Here is a 20555-nt window from a genome sequence, read left to right on the forward strand (position 1 = left end):
CGTCGAAATTCTGTTCAACCTTCGTTGGCAGCATAATCGAATCGAACTCATTTGCAATGCTAGAGCAAAACATTCTTTTGGCAATTCAAACCAATTAAATATTAATATTAATGTCCATCATTAACAATCATTTGGCCATCTTGTTTATGCAAATTTGCTGTCACAATCCGTCGCAATACAACAAAGCCTGCCTTGATGAAGCGGGCAAACAAAATATATATGTCCACCTCCCAACTGTCAGGATGACCTGGGATTTGTCAAAAAAGTAAATATTATTGTTATGTTATAGTTGTAGCTGCCGGCGCCGGTGGTGTAGTGGTAAGCGTGACTGCTTTCTTACACCCCAATGGGTCTGGGTTCAATCCCAGCCGAGGTCGGTGGGATTTTTCTGAGGCATAATCGGGTCTCTACAGAATGGAAATTATCTCGGTAAGTGCATAACCATTTTTTAAATGATAATAATATGTATATAAGATGCTTTTTAAATACAATCAAATTTAGTAATCTTCTTTAATCGAAACGTTACATTGATAATTTAAAATAAATGAAGATTCTAGAATTGCTGAAATCTAAAATGACAACTGAGAGTAGTATGTCATAAAAGTTATTTATTATTTTTATGCCTATACTTTCCCGCAATATGATATTTCTTTTCAAAAGCTGCTGCTTCTTAATTTAACTGAAATTTTTATTTATTTATTTATTAAGTCATATAATATTTTAAAGTACTATAGATGTCTCATGACCTACAATAACAGTTGTGTTTGTTTAAAATTTTACAGGTGTTTTGGAACTTTTGGCAGAGTTTGACCCTTTTCTCGAAGAGCATCTGAAAGTTTATGGAAACCCTGAAAAGGGCACCGTATCGTATTTGTCAGCATCAATTTGCGAAGAGTTTATTGAGTTGATGGGCCAAAGTGTGCTTCAGGTCATACTTGATCAGCTAAAAACAGCCAAGTACTATTCGATCAGTGTTGACTCAACACCGGATGTTTCACATGTGGATCAGTTAACTTTCATTATCAGATATGTGTTTGAATCTGAAGCTGTCGAACGATTTATCTGTTTCATTCCTATTTTCTCCCACACGGCAGAAAACCTTGCTGACGTAATTTTCAAATTTTTGGATGGTCCTGATATTCCCCTTTCAAACTGTCGACGTCAAACTTACGATAACGTAGCTAATATGTCAGGACGTTATAATGGATTGCAGGCAAAAATAAAGCATAAAAAATCTTTTGCTGTATACGTTCCTTGCGCAGCACACAGTTTGAATCTAGTAGGAGTGAAGGCGGCCGAATGCTGCTCTGGAACAACGAAATTTTTTGACTTTGTACAGCGATTGTACGCCTTTTGTATTGCTTCGACACACCGATGGGATATTTTGTTATCTTGTCTTGGAAATAAAAAAGTTGTGAAACGACTTGCTGAAACAAGATGGGCTGCTCATTACGAAGCAGTAAGTGCTGTTCACGATAGTTTTGATGAAACAAGAAATGCGTTGTATTTGCTGGCGGAAAACCCTCATGAACAACCAACAACCCGTTAGGAAGCAAATGGACTTAGCAAAAAAATGGAATTTTTTTGTAACGTCTTCTTATTGAACCTTTGGAATGACCTGCTGGAGCTTGAGCTTGTGCTTGAGCTTGAACTTGAGCTTGATTGACCGCCCACGGTTGCTACTCTGTTACTGCCAGATCAGCTGTAATTACACAGAGAACCAATAGACGATGCTTGGGACTAGCAATCATCCTCAATGTGTAAAAACTGGTGATCTTAAATTAGGCAATACCAGCGCCGGCCGCGCCCGAACACAGGTCAAGAAAGGAATGGGAAGGATTGTGTTGACATGACACTCGCTTTGATGGAAGCCGAGAACACCTCTGCACTTCCACGAGGAATCACTGGGATATTGGTTTAAAGGGTTGGGTTTGCAGCATGGTTCGTTTTGGTAAACGATAAGCTGAATTGATGTCCTAACGATCATATAACGCGAAGAAGCTTGGGATTGAACCCACGGTCTTCTGCTCAGTAAGCAAAAACGTTTGCCACTAGGCAGACGAGCACCTTTTTAATCACCGAGTTGCTGTTATTACCATGTAGTCATATTAACAAATAAAACGATTGACGAATCTTGAATGCGGATGGGCCTGAGATTAGACTCATGATGTTCTGCTCAGTAAGCAAAAACGGTTGCTCTAAGGCCACCGAGACCCTCATATCACATAATACCGTTGCTCAAATTTGTGTATCCATTCAAACCCGGAACCAACGACAACAACGAGTTTCGCAAAATACACCATACACAAGCGATTTTACCATAAATCTCTTTGATATGTAAGGACCTGGGACCGCGTTTTTCTGCTCAGTAAGCAGGCCACTGTAACCGACGATCTTTCAAATCCGAAAACTAAAAACTACGAAAAAGTACTTAGGCCTTCATTAAGTTCCACTTTCACGCGACGTTCAATGACAGGGTCCTATCCAGGATTACATCTGAAAAATCCAAATCTGGCCAACGCCCACCTAAACCTGTTCTAATCCACCTGAAATGACTAACGAATAGAAGACTTTGACTACCCAGCCATGCAATAGTCTCATTCCGTGCCTTATGGCAACTTGATGATTCTATTGCGCTCATCTTTTGGCACCACCCAGGGGAGACTTGGTCCTGTACCCAATGCTTAACTTATCTCCATTCCACTCAGCTACTCGCAATTTCTTGTGATATAGTGGGCGGAATATTATTATATGAGACAATTCAATGCAGACGTCTTTCCAAATTTGGCAGATCGACAGGTAATCGGTGAGTTACCACGATAGTTGCTATTCAACAACTCGACAACGTCCCATCGTCAACGCCTGCTATAAGAATTTCCCATTACAGACGCCAACGAAATGACGTCATCGAGCTATCGATCAACTACCCTGGTTATCGCCTGGTACCTTATAGCACGATGCTAGGAGGCGAACCGGAAGAATCGACCTCTCCCCCTGAACCTTTGGAATGACCTGCTGGAGAGGATAAACAAAGTCAGTTAAGTTTTGCAATCGAAAGATGTCAATCTAACAACAGCAGTCAAGTTGTTGGAGTCACTCATGAGTTACCTTCAAGATTACGTGGATCAAGCTACACATCGATGGAAAAAGTTGACCATTAGTGAGCAACGAACCAGACACCAGAAACAGATGGATTTCAGCGCCGATAAATTCAAAAACGATTCGTTCATTCCGATTTTGGGCGCAAACGTGCTTTTCTGGAAAATTTGAAATCAGCCTCAACATTAATGACACAATGTGTTAAAATTGCTCGATTTTATCATGAAGATCTTAGCGGTGAAAAAATGTTTCGTGAATGTGAACAGCTAAAAAATTTTGTTGAAAAGGATGATACCTATACCGGCATGCATTCGTTGTACAAAATAATCACTGACAGTGGATTGAAATCGGTATTCCCAAACGTAGAAATACTTCTCAGAATGTTTCTTTCGATGATGGTCACTAACTGCTCAGGAGAACGCTCATTTTCCAAATTGAAAAATGAATTGAGGAATACTATGAAACAGAATAGACTAAGTACTGTTGTATGTGTTTGATAATAAATGCAGGTTATGATAAAGTATATAAAAATGTTCCAACTCTTTTTTTTCAATATGTCCCAGAATTCGAAAAATGATAACGCACCTCAGGGGGCCCCGCACCAAGAAATGGGCCAGGGCCCCCGAAGGGGCTTAAGACGGCCCTGCTCAAGATAGCTTCATAATAACATGTTTTTATATATATGAACTTTTATACTACGACTGCCATTGGCTTTAAAAGGTTAGTCCACACTAGAAAGATGCGTGATACCTTCGGTCCATTCAAAATAATTATAGATGCCAAATAGCGAAAAAATAAACAAATTTCAGATTATTTATACCTCTCAGAATTCCATGAAATCTCGGAAAAATTGTTCGCTAGGGGCAATGAACCAAGTTTGTGCTGGTATTCGGTCATTTCAACTTTCACCTTATTTTTCACAATGGCGTCTTCCATGTTTTCAAAACATCACAGCATGAAAACAACTCATCTAATTGAAGTGAAGTCTGAGACAAAGATTAATTGGATTGTTTTTAAAGAAAAAAAAAATCACACTGAAATTAAGTCATATTTGTTTGTCAAAAAAAAAAAAAAAAATAAAAACTTTTAAAACCTACAAAAGCATATAAGTTAAATTTTAAGAATTTCAATCTTCATTTGAGAAAAAAAAAGGTTAACACATTTTACTAAAAGTTGATGTTCTACGATTTTGGCCAATTTTGAAGTGTCCCAATACATGGAAAGTTTGCATTTTTGATAAGTTGAAAGCACATAAGTTTACATTTTTTTAAACTTTACTTTTCTGATATTAAAGTATCGATCGTTTTTTGTTTTAAATATTTTTTAAATAAAATTAGCGATTTTTTTCAGTGAATTTTTCTTATTGGAAATACAATCGAGTTTCTTCCAACTTTGTCTCACACATTTTTTGGATTAGATGAGCCGGTTTCGTGCTAAAAAATATTGAACACGCCATTTTGAAAAATTAGGCGATCGTCAAAATGGCCGAATTCCAGCACAAACTTGCTTCATTTCCGTTAAGAAACCATTATCCGACGTTTCATGAGATTCGGAAAGGGTAAAGAAAAATCGATTCGTCAGTTGCGGTGGATTTGCTCATCTGTTTTATGCATTAAATTGAGAATACACTCGGCAGAGCAGGTTTTTCCTCGTTCTTTCAGTTTCTTGCCAGTTTCTTTCTTCTTTCTTCTTCTTCTTCTTCTTCTTCTTCGCATTTAAAGCTTATTGCATATCGCATATTAGCTTATTGCGTGCTCTCAACTTAGTGTTCTAGATGCACTTCCACAGTTATTAATTGAGAGCTTTCGATGCCTGTACAATTTTTGCATTAGTATAATTGTGTGGCAAGTACAATCATACTCTATGTCCAGGGAAGTCGAACAATTTTTCAACCTGAAAAATTCCTAGACCGGACCGGGAATTGAACCCAGCTACCTCCAGCATGGTCTTGCTTTGAAGCTGCGCCTTTACCGACTGAGCTAAGGGAGGCCAGTTTCTTTCTACTGCTGTCAGTTTCCAGTTCACACGTCTAGTGCAGAAATACTTGCTTACAGGGAATTAAGAAAATCTTATCTTCCGATGCTTTCCGATGATAAAAACACTACCCAAGAAACAATTTAACAGCTACTTGGCATCCACTCTGATTTATGATGGTTTTATAAAGGAAATGAACCATCCATTTAATTTGAATACAGCATTTTAAAGTGTAAAACATTCCTGGTTTATAATTCAGCTTATTGCTGTTTTGAAAACCTTTTATAGTCTGTCGAGAAAGTTAAAATCTTTCTTGTTTTAAAAATAAATTTAAAGCAGCTCTCAATCCTTCTTTAAAACTGCCAATCATAGACTTCATTAGAAATTGTTTATTAATGCCTTGTTTTATAAAGTTTTTCTATCATTATAAAAACAACCATAAAACCATAAATTGCTGATGTTTAGGCTTGTTAAAGTTTATCATAAAATCCCCAAAATTCCTAATTGAACATAAAAATTAGATTCTCATAGTGAATAAAAGCAAAATTTATGACAAGGAAATCTCGAAGAGTAGACTAAGTAGGATGAAAAATTCAAGCGATGTTAACCACCCAAGGGAAGTCAATTTCAGCAATGACTGAGCTGCTGGCGTTTGCATCACATTCTGACCGGTGTTGATCCTTTATGAAACAGTCTAAAAACAGACCAGCATTCTCCAGATAGGACGAACGAAATAATTTGCATTTGTACCTACAGCAAACCACTGAAACTGTCAGTAAGTGGAGATTGGCTGGTTTCCGATTCAAAGCAGTAATTTTATTCAGCGAAAGGTTCGAAATTTCATTCAAGCTTACTTAATTTAAACTGCATCGTTTGATAGTGCAATTCGGGAACGATCCGGAAGAAGGGGATCTTTTACGGGAACGGTTGAGCTTCCAGCTGTTCCATTATATATGCGAAATATTGCGAATACTTCCTTAGTAACTGCTTCCAATCCAGCGGGAGAAAATCGCCTGGAAGAACGCTGGAGTAAACCTGTTGTGATCGAACAACGCAACTATCGAAAGATAAACAAACTTTGACGTTTAACTTTTTGCAGGTAACTTTGCCTCCATAAATGCTGCCATAAATCTGAACGGGTTAGGATCAAGCAAAATGGCTTTATATAAATAAAATTCAATCAGGAAGTTTTCTTCATAAAAGCCATTTTAAAAGCTTATGAATTTGTTAGGGATTTCATTAAAGCAAGACAACTTTTTCACAAATGGTCCATGAAAACCAAATTTTAAGCCACCGCCATATTACAATTATTTTGTTTGATTTTTACAATCTTTGTTTTCAATATGTATATATTTATTTCTTTGGATATAACTTTATTTTGGTCAAATTAGCAATGAGCAGATATTTGGAATACGATAATCATAAAAAAATATTTCGGCTGAGCTTAATGATTAATCTGAAGAATAACTAATTTTTTTCTCAATTAAAAATAATAAGCAAAATCGACGTTTTCCGAAGGCGGACTCATTTTTTTCGATGTTTTCAAGTACATTTCAAATAAGATTTAATATGGCACCTACAACTACGCCACTTTAAGAGAACAATTTTAATAATTTTTAAAATTGATCAGATTACATGTCCATTATTTTGATAAGATCGGATGGTATTTATGAATCCTTTTCTATCTTGATTGATGATTTTTCTAGTAGATTCAGCAAGTGGCTAGCGAAAATGGCTTTAAAAGGGTTTTTTTTATTGTTGCCAAATAGCGTTTATTGTATCTTAAATACGGGTTTCAAATGGTTCTCAATACGTTCGTCATACAACCTTTTAGCAGTAAATCAATCTTGAAGAAATTCGAAAATATACCCTTCAGAACCTTCTCCAGGATGGGCCAACTAGACAGATTATAGTCTTAATGAGGTTTTGGTGGATGCATCAATGGCAAAGTAGCCTTGACCAGGGTTTTATGAATGTTGTTTTAAAGTAGTTTTGTATTACTTCATAAAACTAAAAATGTTACTTGGGTAGTAAACACTGATAACAATCACTGTGTAATGTATCTCGAAATTTGGGAACTTGCTGTCTTGGATAAAGTTGCTCAGGAGGTCCAATACCCTACAATATGAATATTTTTGGAACCGGGATGACGTATATAGGTTGAAAATTAATGCCCGCCGGCATTTTGAATTCCAGGATGGCGGCCGTTGGTTTCAGCAAAAACTGTCAAGCAAACTACAATATGGGTATTTTTGGAACTGAGATTACGAGTATAGGTTAAAAAACGATGTCCTCCGCCATGTTGGAATCCAAGATGATGGTAATTGGTTTCAGAAAGAAAACTGTCAGAAACCCTACAATACGGGTATCTTTGGAACCGAGATGTAGATGTTGAAAATCAATGTGGCAGACCTTTGACTTCATTCCAAATCAGGTGGAATCTACTTTGTCTTGGGACCGAATGTTTTACAGCCTGTTCTGAGTAAAATTCATCAAAGTTACATCTTTCCATTGTATTTCATTGAGGCAATCGCTTGACTTCAAGTGCTACTTATTCGTTTTAACGGCATCATCCCAAGTATCTTTCGCTCCATGTGCAATGGCTTATCATTGCAGTATCAGATTATTCCCAACATCATTCCCAAGTGATCACACGTAACGTGTAAAATTTTACGCTGCTCTATAAACACTACATACACGCGTTGGCGGAATACAAAACTGGAATTGCCAATGTTACCCCGGAGTAGCTGCTAAAAAAAACACAGTCGTTTAGCGGAATTAATTTTCATCACACAACCAGCAGTAAATTCTACATATCAACGCGTTATCTGAACGATTCAGTTAATCAAGCCATCGCGAAATACTGCTTCGTACACCTAAACTTGACAGTCCACACACGTAATGCGTGAAGATGGGTCCCGGTGTGTGTGTGTAAATGATAAACGCATAATTCTTTCTGCTGTAAGTTTGCTCAAGTTATGATAAATGGGTACAGAAGGGGAAGTTGCTGCACGCGAAGTTCACGTTGAGAACGATCCGTGTTACCATTCTGTGATGGCTGGGAATGGGTGCCTCATACAGACAAACACAGGTGTGGATGGTGGTCAGTTGTATCCTTTCATCATCGCCTGGAACCATATGGTATAGACGTAAGCAGGCCACGGAGCAACCAAGTTAAGGCGAGCAAGCGTCAAAGAGCTCATCCCTGCCAGCACGAAGCAAGGGCATCCTCTCGCATATATCTTAATCTGCTGCTGAAATGATTACATTACATAAATTAATCTTGATGAATGAATATTTTATTTTTATTCGTTTCAGCGGGACTATAAATACCGAAGTATAAAGCTTTTCTTTCAACAAAGTCCGGGAAAGACGGTGGTGACGATGTGACGATATTTACGCCATGCATACGGACGAGGGAAGCAACTCAGCAGCTATGTAGCAAGCAAGTGGAGCGGAAGAAAGCTTGTATGTACATAAGTTATCCTTTGAACGGAGTGGTGTCGATGATGATGGTGGTGATGATGATAGCGGTGGTACAGGAGGAGTTGGTTCTGCAAAGTTTGAGTCTGGATCGGAGCAATTCCTCACGGAGCGACTGGGCGTAAATTATTGAACAGGCTGGACCTTGAAGTTGGTGCTGAAATTTTAAGTTGCAAATATTGTTAACGTCATCGTCCAGCATTCTCGCAATTCGTTAGTTTATACCTACATGAATCAAATCAGCACCCTGTTTGAGCTTGTAGGAAATATTTTGCGTGAAATCATCGAACGGTGATACTGATCCCCGAATTAGTCCCAAAATCTTAATTGGCATCTTCAGCAAACCAATCGTACCACTTCAATTAAACTTAGGCACTCCAAAACAGCCCAGATAAGGCAATTCTTCCACAACGCAAGGTCGTGTTGATCTAGCTTACCTTCAAACTTGTCGCCTAAAGTCCACTCAAAACTTTGCCACCTTCAGCGCTCACCCAGTCGCAGATTGGCTCCAACATTACGCGATTGCGAGCTACCGTAATTACTTCCTTATTGCAGGCAATTGAAACCGTTCCTCCTATCATAAAGCAGTCCATTTATCCTTTTGCTTGCCTGCACGCTAGAAGGACCCACTCACTCACTCGTGCCATTCATGTTTCAGTCGCAACCTTTTCTGAGGCGAGCGAACGAACGAGTGTTGCTCGCGCAATCGGGGTACATGTGGATACATACCAGCGGTTCCGATTTCCCGAAAAACAACTTCAAAATTTCCACTTGCCCTTCATCTCCATTTCCAGTTTCAAGCCAAGGAGGGTAGATACCTAGAAGGAATTGCTACCGCATATATACATTTCTCTCATTACTTCCGCCTGTTTTCGGTCCGTGTTGGATCTTAGACGTTGTGGCCGGTTCGTCGGTTGTGTGCGAAATTAGCTGCTATGAAACGCTGGCTTCAAAGTGGTGGTCGTTGGAAGTATTTCGAGCTTCAATATGTCTGAAAAGAATTTCGAGCGGACCTTTTTTTTGGGTGCCGATGAAAATGACCATCTTGAATTTTTACAAAACTTTTACTGCTTCGAAAAAAGACTCTAGGGAAAATTTGAGCTAAATCGAACATGGTCTAGGGAATCCTGATATGGTCTAGGGCTGCTGGTTAGGTTAGCGATGAAAGTTTGTGATTTTTGAAAACCGAAGAATCAATTTGACACTTTCTATTCTGCATTGTTTGACCATTGTATTATTAGTATGCGGCAAAATAGATCAATAACCAATAGACTGATGCAAAATTTGACTTTTTCACTCCACAGTGCTTAAATGGTTTCAAATCGGGTCCTGATTAGCCTCCTAAAGTTACAACTCATTTTGTTAGAAACAGACTTCGCACAAGCCATTTGAAGTTTACATGTTAATTACTATGGGAAATCTCAACTTTTTGTTCATTGCCTTCTAGTGTTTTTCCATATTGAGATTCGAAACAGTTCGATAGCCATTCTTATAGAAAATTTTCTCAGCTACAACTGTGCGCAAAATCGTTTCTATGTAAAACGAGAAAGGAAAAAGTTATTAATTATTCAAGAAATTGGTAAACTTATGACATGATCAAGCAGCTGCTCTGTGGGCAGCACTGTATTTTGCAGTGTGACATAGTAGCCATGATTTTTGTGTCCTATTCAACGCCCTAGAAATACCAATGTTGCCTGCTGAGCAGTTGATTGAGCATGATCATAAGACATCAGCGCATTGAACCATTGATAACTTTTGATCCTTGCATTTAATCAAAAAGTGGTCTTGAGCAAAGTTGTAGCTGGGAAAATTTTGCTTTGGAGGCAGACCGATATGGTGAATTATTAGATAAACATGAACAAAAATCTTGGTTTTACAATAGTAATTCCCATGCAAACTTCAAATGGTGTGTGCCATCTCAGTTTCTCACCAAATGGGTTCAAAATTTGAGATGTGAGTCAGGATCCGATTTGGAATCGTTTAAGTATTGTGGAGCGAAAATTTTATTTTTTGCATCACTCTAATAATCATATTTTTAAGATCCAGATGATTTATAGGTTCTCCTTGTTCTGGAGCTATTTTCTTGATGTATTGTAGACTCAATGTAGTTTGACGACGAAGTACTTCAGCGCGACTTTTCAACTACATTTATTATTTTCAGTGATGTTATTAATTTAAGTTACGTTACGCAGTGTTTTACTTCTACTAGTAATTATTAGTGACTTTATTTTTAACTATTGATTGGAACACAAAGTAAATCATGTCTACTGTTTATGTTTGCTCATAACATTGCCATGTTATGAAGTTTATTATAAGTTTTCGGCAAAAAGTCACGTCAGTGGCGCTTCTGGTGTAGTGGTAAGTGTGATTGCCTCGCACCCCAGGAGACCTGGGTTCAATCCCAGTCGGCGCCACTGGGATGTTCTGAGGCATAACATCTCTGATCCCTGGCGTCGGTAGCAGGGTTCTGTATACCAAGATTTAGACTTGTAGAAGGCTGTAAAACCACGATAAAACCTGTAATGTTACTTGGGCATCATCACAGCTTTGTAAAACCTCATCCTAACATTCGCACCATGGTATATAAAAAACGGTTCATTAGGTCGAATGCTGTTTGGCCAAATGCCATTTGACCGAATGCCGTATTTAGAAAAATCAACTATTATTTTTTTAATGCATTCCTTTTTTGTAGGAATCGGGGAGGAGACCATTTTGATTCAAGGAATATTACATTGCCAAACCGGTTGACCTGCCATTCAAAGGGAGAATAAGGAACTATTTGGAAAGTAACTGTGGAAGAAACTGCCTGTGGAAGCAAATCATCTAAACAAATTTTTGTTTCCCAAAACCATCTCATCAGAAAAAAATATTTTTCATCCAATAGGATCTTGATCCAACGGATGATAACTTCAGGCATTTACGCTGATTGAAGCTCAATAAGAAATTGTGAAAGCTTTCCGCACCATCGGCACTTATGACATTCGGAAAGCCACATCTCCTAGATTGCCGCCGAATGAGTTTATTGTAGAAGTTAATCACATTTTCTCGGGTTTGAAACCTTCAATGCCTAAGGCATATTATTAAGGCTGAACATGATTGACAACATATTCGCTTGGTGTTAATCTTGGAACCACTCTCTAATTGATTCTATCATTCGTCAGAAACGGTTGTTACGTATTAAAACATAAATATGGGGATATTTCGGAGAATATTTTGGCATTTGTTTAGGGAATGGTTTGAAATAAATTCATATATTTTAACTTAGAATTATTCTACGTGAAATGGGAACAAATAAGTAACGTTTTTATTTCAGAATAGATTATTTTTTTCATTGTTATCCTTATTGGTTTCGAAGCCTAAAATTGAGAAATTCATGTTAATTTCACATAAAGCCTTCGGTTACTATCATGAAACTCACTCATCTTCCTCACCAGTCCGTAGTAACTCATCTTTACCTATTTAAGTTTATCAATTCGCGGCACGATACGACCATCAGTGGCAATTGCAACCAGTTATATTTCTAGTCAACCAACCCAACGACTTGCTGGCAGCTACACTTCATTGCATTGCTATTGTTCTCTGGCAAATAACCAGCGTAGTCCTAACCTGCGTAAAGCCAAGAATTTCATACTCATGCAGCTTGCGTTTCAGACTGGTTGGTTAGGAAGGCCAGTTTGGAATCTGGTTGCGAGTCTGGACGACAACGGCATCATTAGCCTCCAGCTAAGCAATAGAACTCAAAAGTTTGATATCGTACAGAACAGCAAGTTCATAAATAATTTACTGGTTTGCTGAAAGAAAACTGTTTTTTGATGAACTATTTCTTAAGTAGAATTAAAATACTTACTCATACACATGACTACACTACTGCATTAATTTTAAAACAGATTGAAACTAGAATTATTATGCTTTAGTACACAGTTCGAAAAAGTAGTGTAAATTTCTGTTCAATATGATGCATATAAATGGAGCGTCACATATCATATAAGTTTACATTATAAATCATATAAAGTTCTGAGACATTTCATGCAATGTAGCAAATAATGTATACAAAAGCCCATCTTTGTAACCAACATTGTTTACAAGTTGCTCGGTTGCGTGAAATGAAATACAAGTTTACGTGGATGAATGTTTACATCACAATTAAAATTCAGAATTTTTATCTGTGTACGTGATTAAACGTAACGGAATATACAACAACAAACAACTACTTTGGGAACCGGTCACTACGATTAAAAGATTCCAAAACTTAAAATACTTAAAAATATTTAAGAATACTTATCAGACACTTGGAAAATACTTAATTCATACTAGAGCTATAGTTAAGAGTGGGATGCCTCTAGTTCCACTGAGTAGCTCCCAGATTTACGGCTCGTGTTTGTTTAGTAAGTGGAGCGTAGCGACGGGCAAGCGTCTTCTAGGAACTTCTAAGAGAAGATTCTGTTAAGCTGTTTGAGAAACAAGCTTCTAACATAAACTTGTTAGAGAAGCTTATAGAAGACACTTTCCCGTCGCTGCGCTCCTCTAACTAAAAAAAAAACCCGGCCTATCTGAAAATTTGATGATTACACAGTTTATGGAACATTTGATCGATACTTTTTTTTATTTGACTTTATTATACAGTATCATGCGACAAAATCATGGTCAGATTATTATTAATCAAAACAAACAGACAGCATGATAACAGCATAAATCTGGAAACTGACAGCACATTGTATTCAAATGCGTTTTAATATTTTTCAATCCGGCATTAACGGGGTCCAGATTTTTGAGTCGTCGGATTGTCGGGTGTCAGATAAGTGAATTTCAGTTATGGATCGTATTTTGGGCTGCCATTTAGGAATCTATTAGTGTTCAAAAATTGAAAATCTCTTTTCAAGTATTCGGCCAAACGGCATTCGGACAAATGGCCAGACACCAACTCACCAAAGCCGGTCGTAATTGATTTTTTTCAAGCAAATATTATTTTATAATATTTTTTTCAGATTCCCGTATATGTTTAGCCTGAAATGAAAAATTTTCTGCATAGCGATAAAGATGCAAATTCGGTGAAAATCTGTCAATTTTTAACCAAGACTTTACACATTGATCTTCCAATAAACATGAATAAGCAATTTCAATTGCATAATTATTTTCCATCCTTAACGAGGAAATCTAAAATATTATACAATAAGATGACCTAAAATCCGTTATAAACTTTGTTCACCTTTTATATTACTAAATCACTATTTAACATTGAAAATTGTTTTTAGATATCTTAGTTTGTGCTTATGCCAAGGGATATTCAACTCTGCACATATCAATCTATGCCAAGTACTTTATCTGTGCCAAGCATTGTGCTGAACGTGCCGAAGTGCCGTAATCAAGGTGTTAGTCTCAGTATACCATGAGTTTGGCAACCCTGAAGTTATGACTTTTGAGATTGTTTGTTTACAACTTCAAGCTATCATGGATGTTTCATTGAAAAACGGAAAACAGAAATTTGAACATTAATTTCAATATTAATGGTATACGAGTGTTCTGTTGAAAGTAAAACGAGCAAAAAATAACACGCGTGTGGTGAGTTCATTCATTTCGCTTGGTTCAATGATGCCAAACGAATGTGTCATGAAGGAACTGATAAACACGATCACTGTACAGTAAACATATTTTGATTACAGCAAGGATTGCGAGTTCAAGTACCACCACAGCTTCACAAACACCGATTCTGACCTTTGAGTTCATCTCGGCAGAATTTGAAATGATATCATTAGGCTTATACCTAGATTTTTGGGCTATCAGTTCGGCCTACAGAACTGATCTCAACCAGGCTACCCAAGGCGGACCCAATCCAAGACATGGAAGACAGGCATTCAAGGCAGGGATGATACCCATTTTACTATTAATATGCTAAAAAAAATATTACATGTTAGAAATGTAACAAGATTGTGTGGTATGCATGTGTTAAATAGTATAGATAAAAATAAACACGAGCCTTATATTATTTCTATGTAGGGTGATACATTTTTTATCTTACATAATAAGTGGGGAGATGGGAGGTGTTAGATTCTGTGACATGCGATGAATTAGATATAGGAAAAACATGGCAAAGGGGGAGGACAGTGGTTATTTTTTCCTTAATTTCAAAAGATGATGTTATTGCTATTGAAATATGATTGTGAACAAAAAACAATTACATTAGAAGCTGTGTTTAGTGGTGGTGTGGTGGTAAGCGTGATTATCTCTCACCCCAGCAGGCCTGGGTTCAATCCCAGTCGGCGCCGCCGGGATGTTCTGAGGCATAACATCTCTGATCACGCCTTCCTTCGGAAGGCAAGTAAAGCCGTTGGTCCCCGGTTCATGAGTTGATGGGTTATTAGGTAGGGTCCAGGTGTGGGGCTGCCTCCCTGGCGTCGGTAGCATTGGTGCTCAGCACGGAAAACAAGATCGACGAAAAACAAATCAACGGAAAAAAGCTGTGTTTAAGATTTATCTTCTACAAATAACGTGTGCAAAGTAGACTACTTAGGGTGTTACTTGATAAAAATAAATCTCTTTTCGGCGACTCTATATGTGAAATGTAAGCACAAATGTTTGCTTGTCGATGAATGTCATTAAATAAGGTAGTTCTCCAGTTGAAACAATGGTGTAAAAGTTACCCCAAGATGCCAGTCGGGTTTTTGTCTTTAGGGCATAGTAGAAGAAAAAGATATGAGTCGACAAGATTTTTATCAACCTGTAGATTATAATTATTATAGTTTATGAAATTAATATCTCCTCTAAACTTCATTTGCTTTCAAACTGGACGTTGCTAACATAACATTTTATAGTACATTATTAGATAGAGTCACCCAATCGCTTATTGAAATACTCTTTCCTTGCGGTTGAGGAACGTGCTGCCCCATATCGTCAATGTATTTCTTACTGGACTCATTGCCTTCTTGCTCATAGCTTCTTGCTCATAGCTTCTTGCCTTGAGCTGTTCATTTGGGAGTTTCACAAGGTGCTCTGAAGCATTCGAATCGAAAAATTCTGCAAGGGTTTGGAATACATGATTCACATGAAATCAAAACGTTTGGAAAAAACTTCTTCGTTGTTTTTATCTGCTTCAGAATTTTCAACTAGCTTCTCATTCTCGAAACAAATAGTCTTCCTTCGTTTGGCCAACTGGACTTGATGTTCATCAAAGCTGTTGTTCCTTTTTGGCTTGGAAGATTGAAACAATCCAGGATGGAAAGAATTGCAGTGTCGCGTGAAACCAAATATATGCCAACTGTCAGTGTGGTCCATGGTCAACGATATTTTCGTCGGTTTTGCCTCACAGCTGCAAATCGGGCATACTACTTCGGCACGGTATTAATCGCCTTCATTCCTGAACATCTGAATTTTCAGGCCCTGAAGCTGTCCAAGGAAATGTTTCTGAAAAAGGATTGTGATATGCTCACTAATTAGCTGTTTTGTTAGAGTTCTACTTACTGGGAAGTAAAATGCCTCAAGATTTTATTTCCACTTTGATCCACCTCCATAGAACTTATGAGAACACTGGCGGAAACTTAATACATCACAGTTAACTTTAAAAATTAATTTAAGTGCACCAGTATTGACGGATATTGTCATTTGGAGTAAACAAACCTTAGCAACGGGTAAATCGATTAGCAAAACTGCAGCACTTATCAGTGTTGCCGTTTTATATAATATTTTTCGGTTCATACATATCATCGTGTGCTTTAACGTGCCGAACAGTGTGTAATAATGTGTTTCGGCACAGTGTGCAGAGTTGATTCCCCCTTACCTTGGGGTTAATTTTAATGAAATTTTGGGTGACATTGCCTCGTGTATTGTTTACACTGCGTGAGTTTCATTGTGCAATTTCTAGTAGTTTCAAAAATGGAGTTGAAGGAACACTGCGTTTCGAGAACGTTTAACAGCTATCGTTCGGAAGCAAGTTAGTGCAAGAAAAAGTGTTCTGTACTGCGTTGAAGACCACAAGCGAAAGGTTCCTGCCTTCAAACGCAAACCCAACTACTCTGTTTGGGGTGAGGACGAGCAGGACTACGTTCATTCAATGTTCAGAAAGTACCAAACCGCAATGAATTATAGAATAGGAGCAAGCATTTCGTAACAACTACAACCATAAATACCCGAGTCTAAATGAATGAGTGCCTGAAGAAACGACTACTTCCGTTTATCAAATCACACAACGTTCCTACAGTTTGGTCGAATTTAACCTCTTGTCACTACTCCAAGAACGCTCTGGAGTGGTACAAGATGAATGGGGTCAATTTCATGCCGAAGGATCTCAATCCCTCTAACAAACCGGAGTTGCAGTCGATCGAAAGATATTGGGCTATAATTAAGCACAATCTCCGTAAGCATCCTAAAGTTGCACTACGGAACAGTAAGTGTGAAATCATGCATGAAAGCAGAAAAAAAAAATTCGATTCAACCGTTGTACAAAACCTTATGGGTGGAATTAAGAAATCGAACGATCGGGCATTTCGATTTGGTGAAGAAAAGGAGTGAAATAAAGATACGTAAACCATGCTAATATATAGTATTACATTCCCTGAAAATTTCATAAAAATTGGTTGAGAGACTTTTTTTTTGGCGAATACTTTTAAGCGATGCATTTAACTGTAGACACCCTTTAGCTCGCAAAAGGATGGTTGGCGTTGAAGCGTTAGATCAAGACCGGAACGATGAGACACTTTACAGTTTTTTTCATAAAATTGTTATACAGTGGCCTATATCATATCACAAGTGACTACTGACCCTACATACTTTTTGAAATTAAAGTTGCAGGCGGATTGTACGTAACCGCAAAGGTGCATTAGAGACAATATAGTAGTATTGTAAGCAGTATTAACAATTTTTCAAATCATAAATATGTTAACACAAATAATAATTACTCTTTACAAAACTGGTTGATTGGAAGACTATTGGATTAGTTTGAGTGTACCTTCAAAATAGTAAAATATGATTTTTTCAAGCATCGTTGATGTTAAAAAATACAATCGCTGTTAAATTTTAATTTCTTGTCCATAGTACCCAGGATTCAAAGCCCATCATGTGACACCTAATATCACAGGTGAATTCAAAAACAAGTTCAATTGTATTTAATGAAAGCCTAGGACCCCACTGGCCATATTAAGAGATGTTTTGGGTACCCCCCGAGCAAGCGATCGGTTTCTGACTTGACCAAAACTTATCATGTGACCCATCAAATTACATGAGAATTGAAAACAAGTGCAATGGAAGTTATATAAAATTCCCAAAAACATATTGGGCTCATTAGGACATGTTCCGGGTGTTCCCTGAGATGTTTACAGTTTCTGACGTGGCTAAAAAAAACATCATGTGACACGTAAAATCATATGAGATATAAATAAATAGTCCATTGACCTCAGGGAAGCCCAAACCTGACATGACAATAACCGTTCATACAACTTATTAAATCACAAGATAATTTAAAATATACTTTTCTGGAGATTATATTTAGTACCATGGACCACCCCAAGTAACACATAAAACATCTTTTTGAAAAAGAATTAGAACGGCTTGTTGTATAAATGTATTATAAGAGATACAGAAAACATACCACGTTATATATGAGGTTTAAAGATGTTTTCTTCATACTTCTTTGATTCAACATTTTCCAAAATAGTTTTCTTTTGCTTTTATCTTTAAATGTTATTTGAACGTGCATCTTACTGTTTTAATACCACTATAAAACTTGTCGTATACAAAATCAATCCAGATTGACGTAAACATTGACGGTGCCATTGAGCCGGACTGTCTCTTCATGCAGTGATTGACAGTTTCTTATGAGGTATTCGGAGGTTTGTTATACAGAAAGTTGAAAATACTTTTTTATGACATCTCATAAATTAATACAAATGAAAATGTGCAGGTTGTCTTATAAGGAGTTGAAAATACGTTTAAATAACATAATGGCAATTAGATGTACGCTTTGCTACTAACAAAACGTCTTCATGACGGATCGAAAGCGTGTTGAACGAGAAAATAATTTTCATGCCGTTGGCAAGAACATGATAGATACTTATAACAAACCTTTCATCAAGCGGTGTTGGTCTAGTTAGGTAATAACAAGTCTACCACGCTAAGGACCTGTGATCGAATCCCATGCTCAAGTTTTTTTATTGTTTTTTTTTGTCGCTTGTTTTTATGATGTTTCTAAAACATGTTATAAGACCAGTATTTAGTTGTATAAGCTCCGCGTCTTGCACTTTTTAGGTTGTATAAATGTATTAAATGGTGTTTATTAAAGTATTAGTGATTCTTTGCGTTAGTCATTACAAAGTATTTTCAACTTCTTTATGACAAGCCGTGTTGCTTGGGTTGGCCATACCCGGCCATGTCTCGGCAGCCCCTCAAGAAGTGACCACAAACGCATCATATCGCATGAAAGCTCAATAACAAGTATATTGAATACCCAGGGTAACATTGGCTTCACATGTTCTGGGTCCCACCGGGAAAGTGGCCAGAATCTGACGTAAAAAAAAGTCACACCTAATAAAAAAAAAGAAATCTTAAAAAAAAAAAAAAAATAAAACTCGCAATGTTACGTGGGATATGAGGCCTCGTAATTTTCGTAATAGTTTTGGGCATGTTATGCACAAGTACGGATTTCAAAGTGTTCGTGAAATTGTGCTAAAGTGGATTGCCTCTCGGTAGCCCAGTTCTCCGAGTTCAGATGCCACACTTTTGGCGTGTAGTTCTATCGAGAGTCTCGTCCCCGTGGGCGAGTTTGAACCCGGTCCGGTTGGCGAATTAGCCCGGGAAATTGTTTTGGTGGTGATTTGGTGGCCGACGATGCCGTGAACCAGCAAGTTTTCCGCTTGCTAAAGTGCTGGGGTGCTGGCATCTCACCGGTGTTGGAGATTGCGAGCAATCTGAAGGATGCCTCGCTGGATACGCCCAAGACTGGAAGGGCGGTAGATGCCACGAACGGTTCCTGGGTTCCTCCTCCCAGATGACCATGGCAATGCGAGAAAATTTGTTTCCGTTAAAGGAAGTATTACGATATTTTTGCAAACAGTGACAGATAGCGGACATGAAGATCCAGTGGAGGTACTGGGCAACGGTATCCTAGACAAATGGGTTCACGGAATACAACGTAATTTACAGATGCCCCCCTCGCATAACCGCTGGATCTCCGGTCAAGTGTTAGTTACGAAATTTTCATTAAACCTCCAACATCGAATCGACCGATGCAGTTACATTTTGAAGAATCGATCGAAGGAGGTCTCCATTTGTGACATTTCATAGAAGTTTTTAAGAGCCCGGGAAAGTTGACCAGTTTTGGTGCGATCATTCCATTTTTATGTATAAATTAGAAATTTGAATAACATTGTAGGAAGTTGGTGAGATCTGTCCAGTGCACTATATTACATATTATTGTTACATTCACTCTTACATAGCTCGGAGCGTTTGGTACGGTATGTCCACGCATCCCTCCACCCCTGTAGGTTCACGAAATGCATCGCTGTTTAAATATATTTATTTAAACTCAAATCATTTCACAGAATCATCTATGCGGTAAATGCAAATGCATGTTTGTATCATATTTATAGAAAAATTATTAGGCGTTATCTAACCCAATCATTTTCCAGGATGCTTTCTCGTACTGGCTGCGTTTGTATTAAATTAGATGAGATTAGATTATGCACGAGTACTGATTTCCGGATAAACTGACGCGATTGGTCAAGGCGACAATCGAACGAGTGATGTGCGTTGTTCGAGCATAGGGTACACTTTCGTCCCTTTGATTCTCAAAGGTGGTAACGGCAAGGTGATGGACTTTCGTGTCTACTATATAACATCGCGTTGGAAAGCAGCGTGATCAGAAGAGCTGGGACACACACGAGTGGCACGATCTTCAGGAGGTCAATCCAGCTTCTTGGCTTCGCCGATGACATCGACATCATGGCACGGAACTTTGACCGCCGAAAAGGATACCAGCAGAGAAATTCAAAGACGCATTATGGCAGGGAATCGTG

The sequence above is a fragment of the Ochlerotatus camptorhynchus genome, unplaced genomic scaffold, assembly GCF_037179485.1.
Source record: "Ochlerotatus camptorhynchus isolate MF236.1 unplaced genomic scaffold, CSIRO-AGI_Acam_v1.1 ptg000530l, whole genome shotgun sequence".
Classification (NCBI taxonomy): Eukaryota; Metazoa; Arthropoda; class Insecta; order Diptera; family Culicidae; genus Ochlerotatus; species Ochlerotatus camptorhynchus.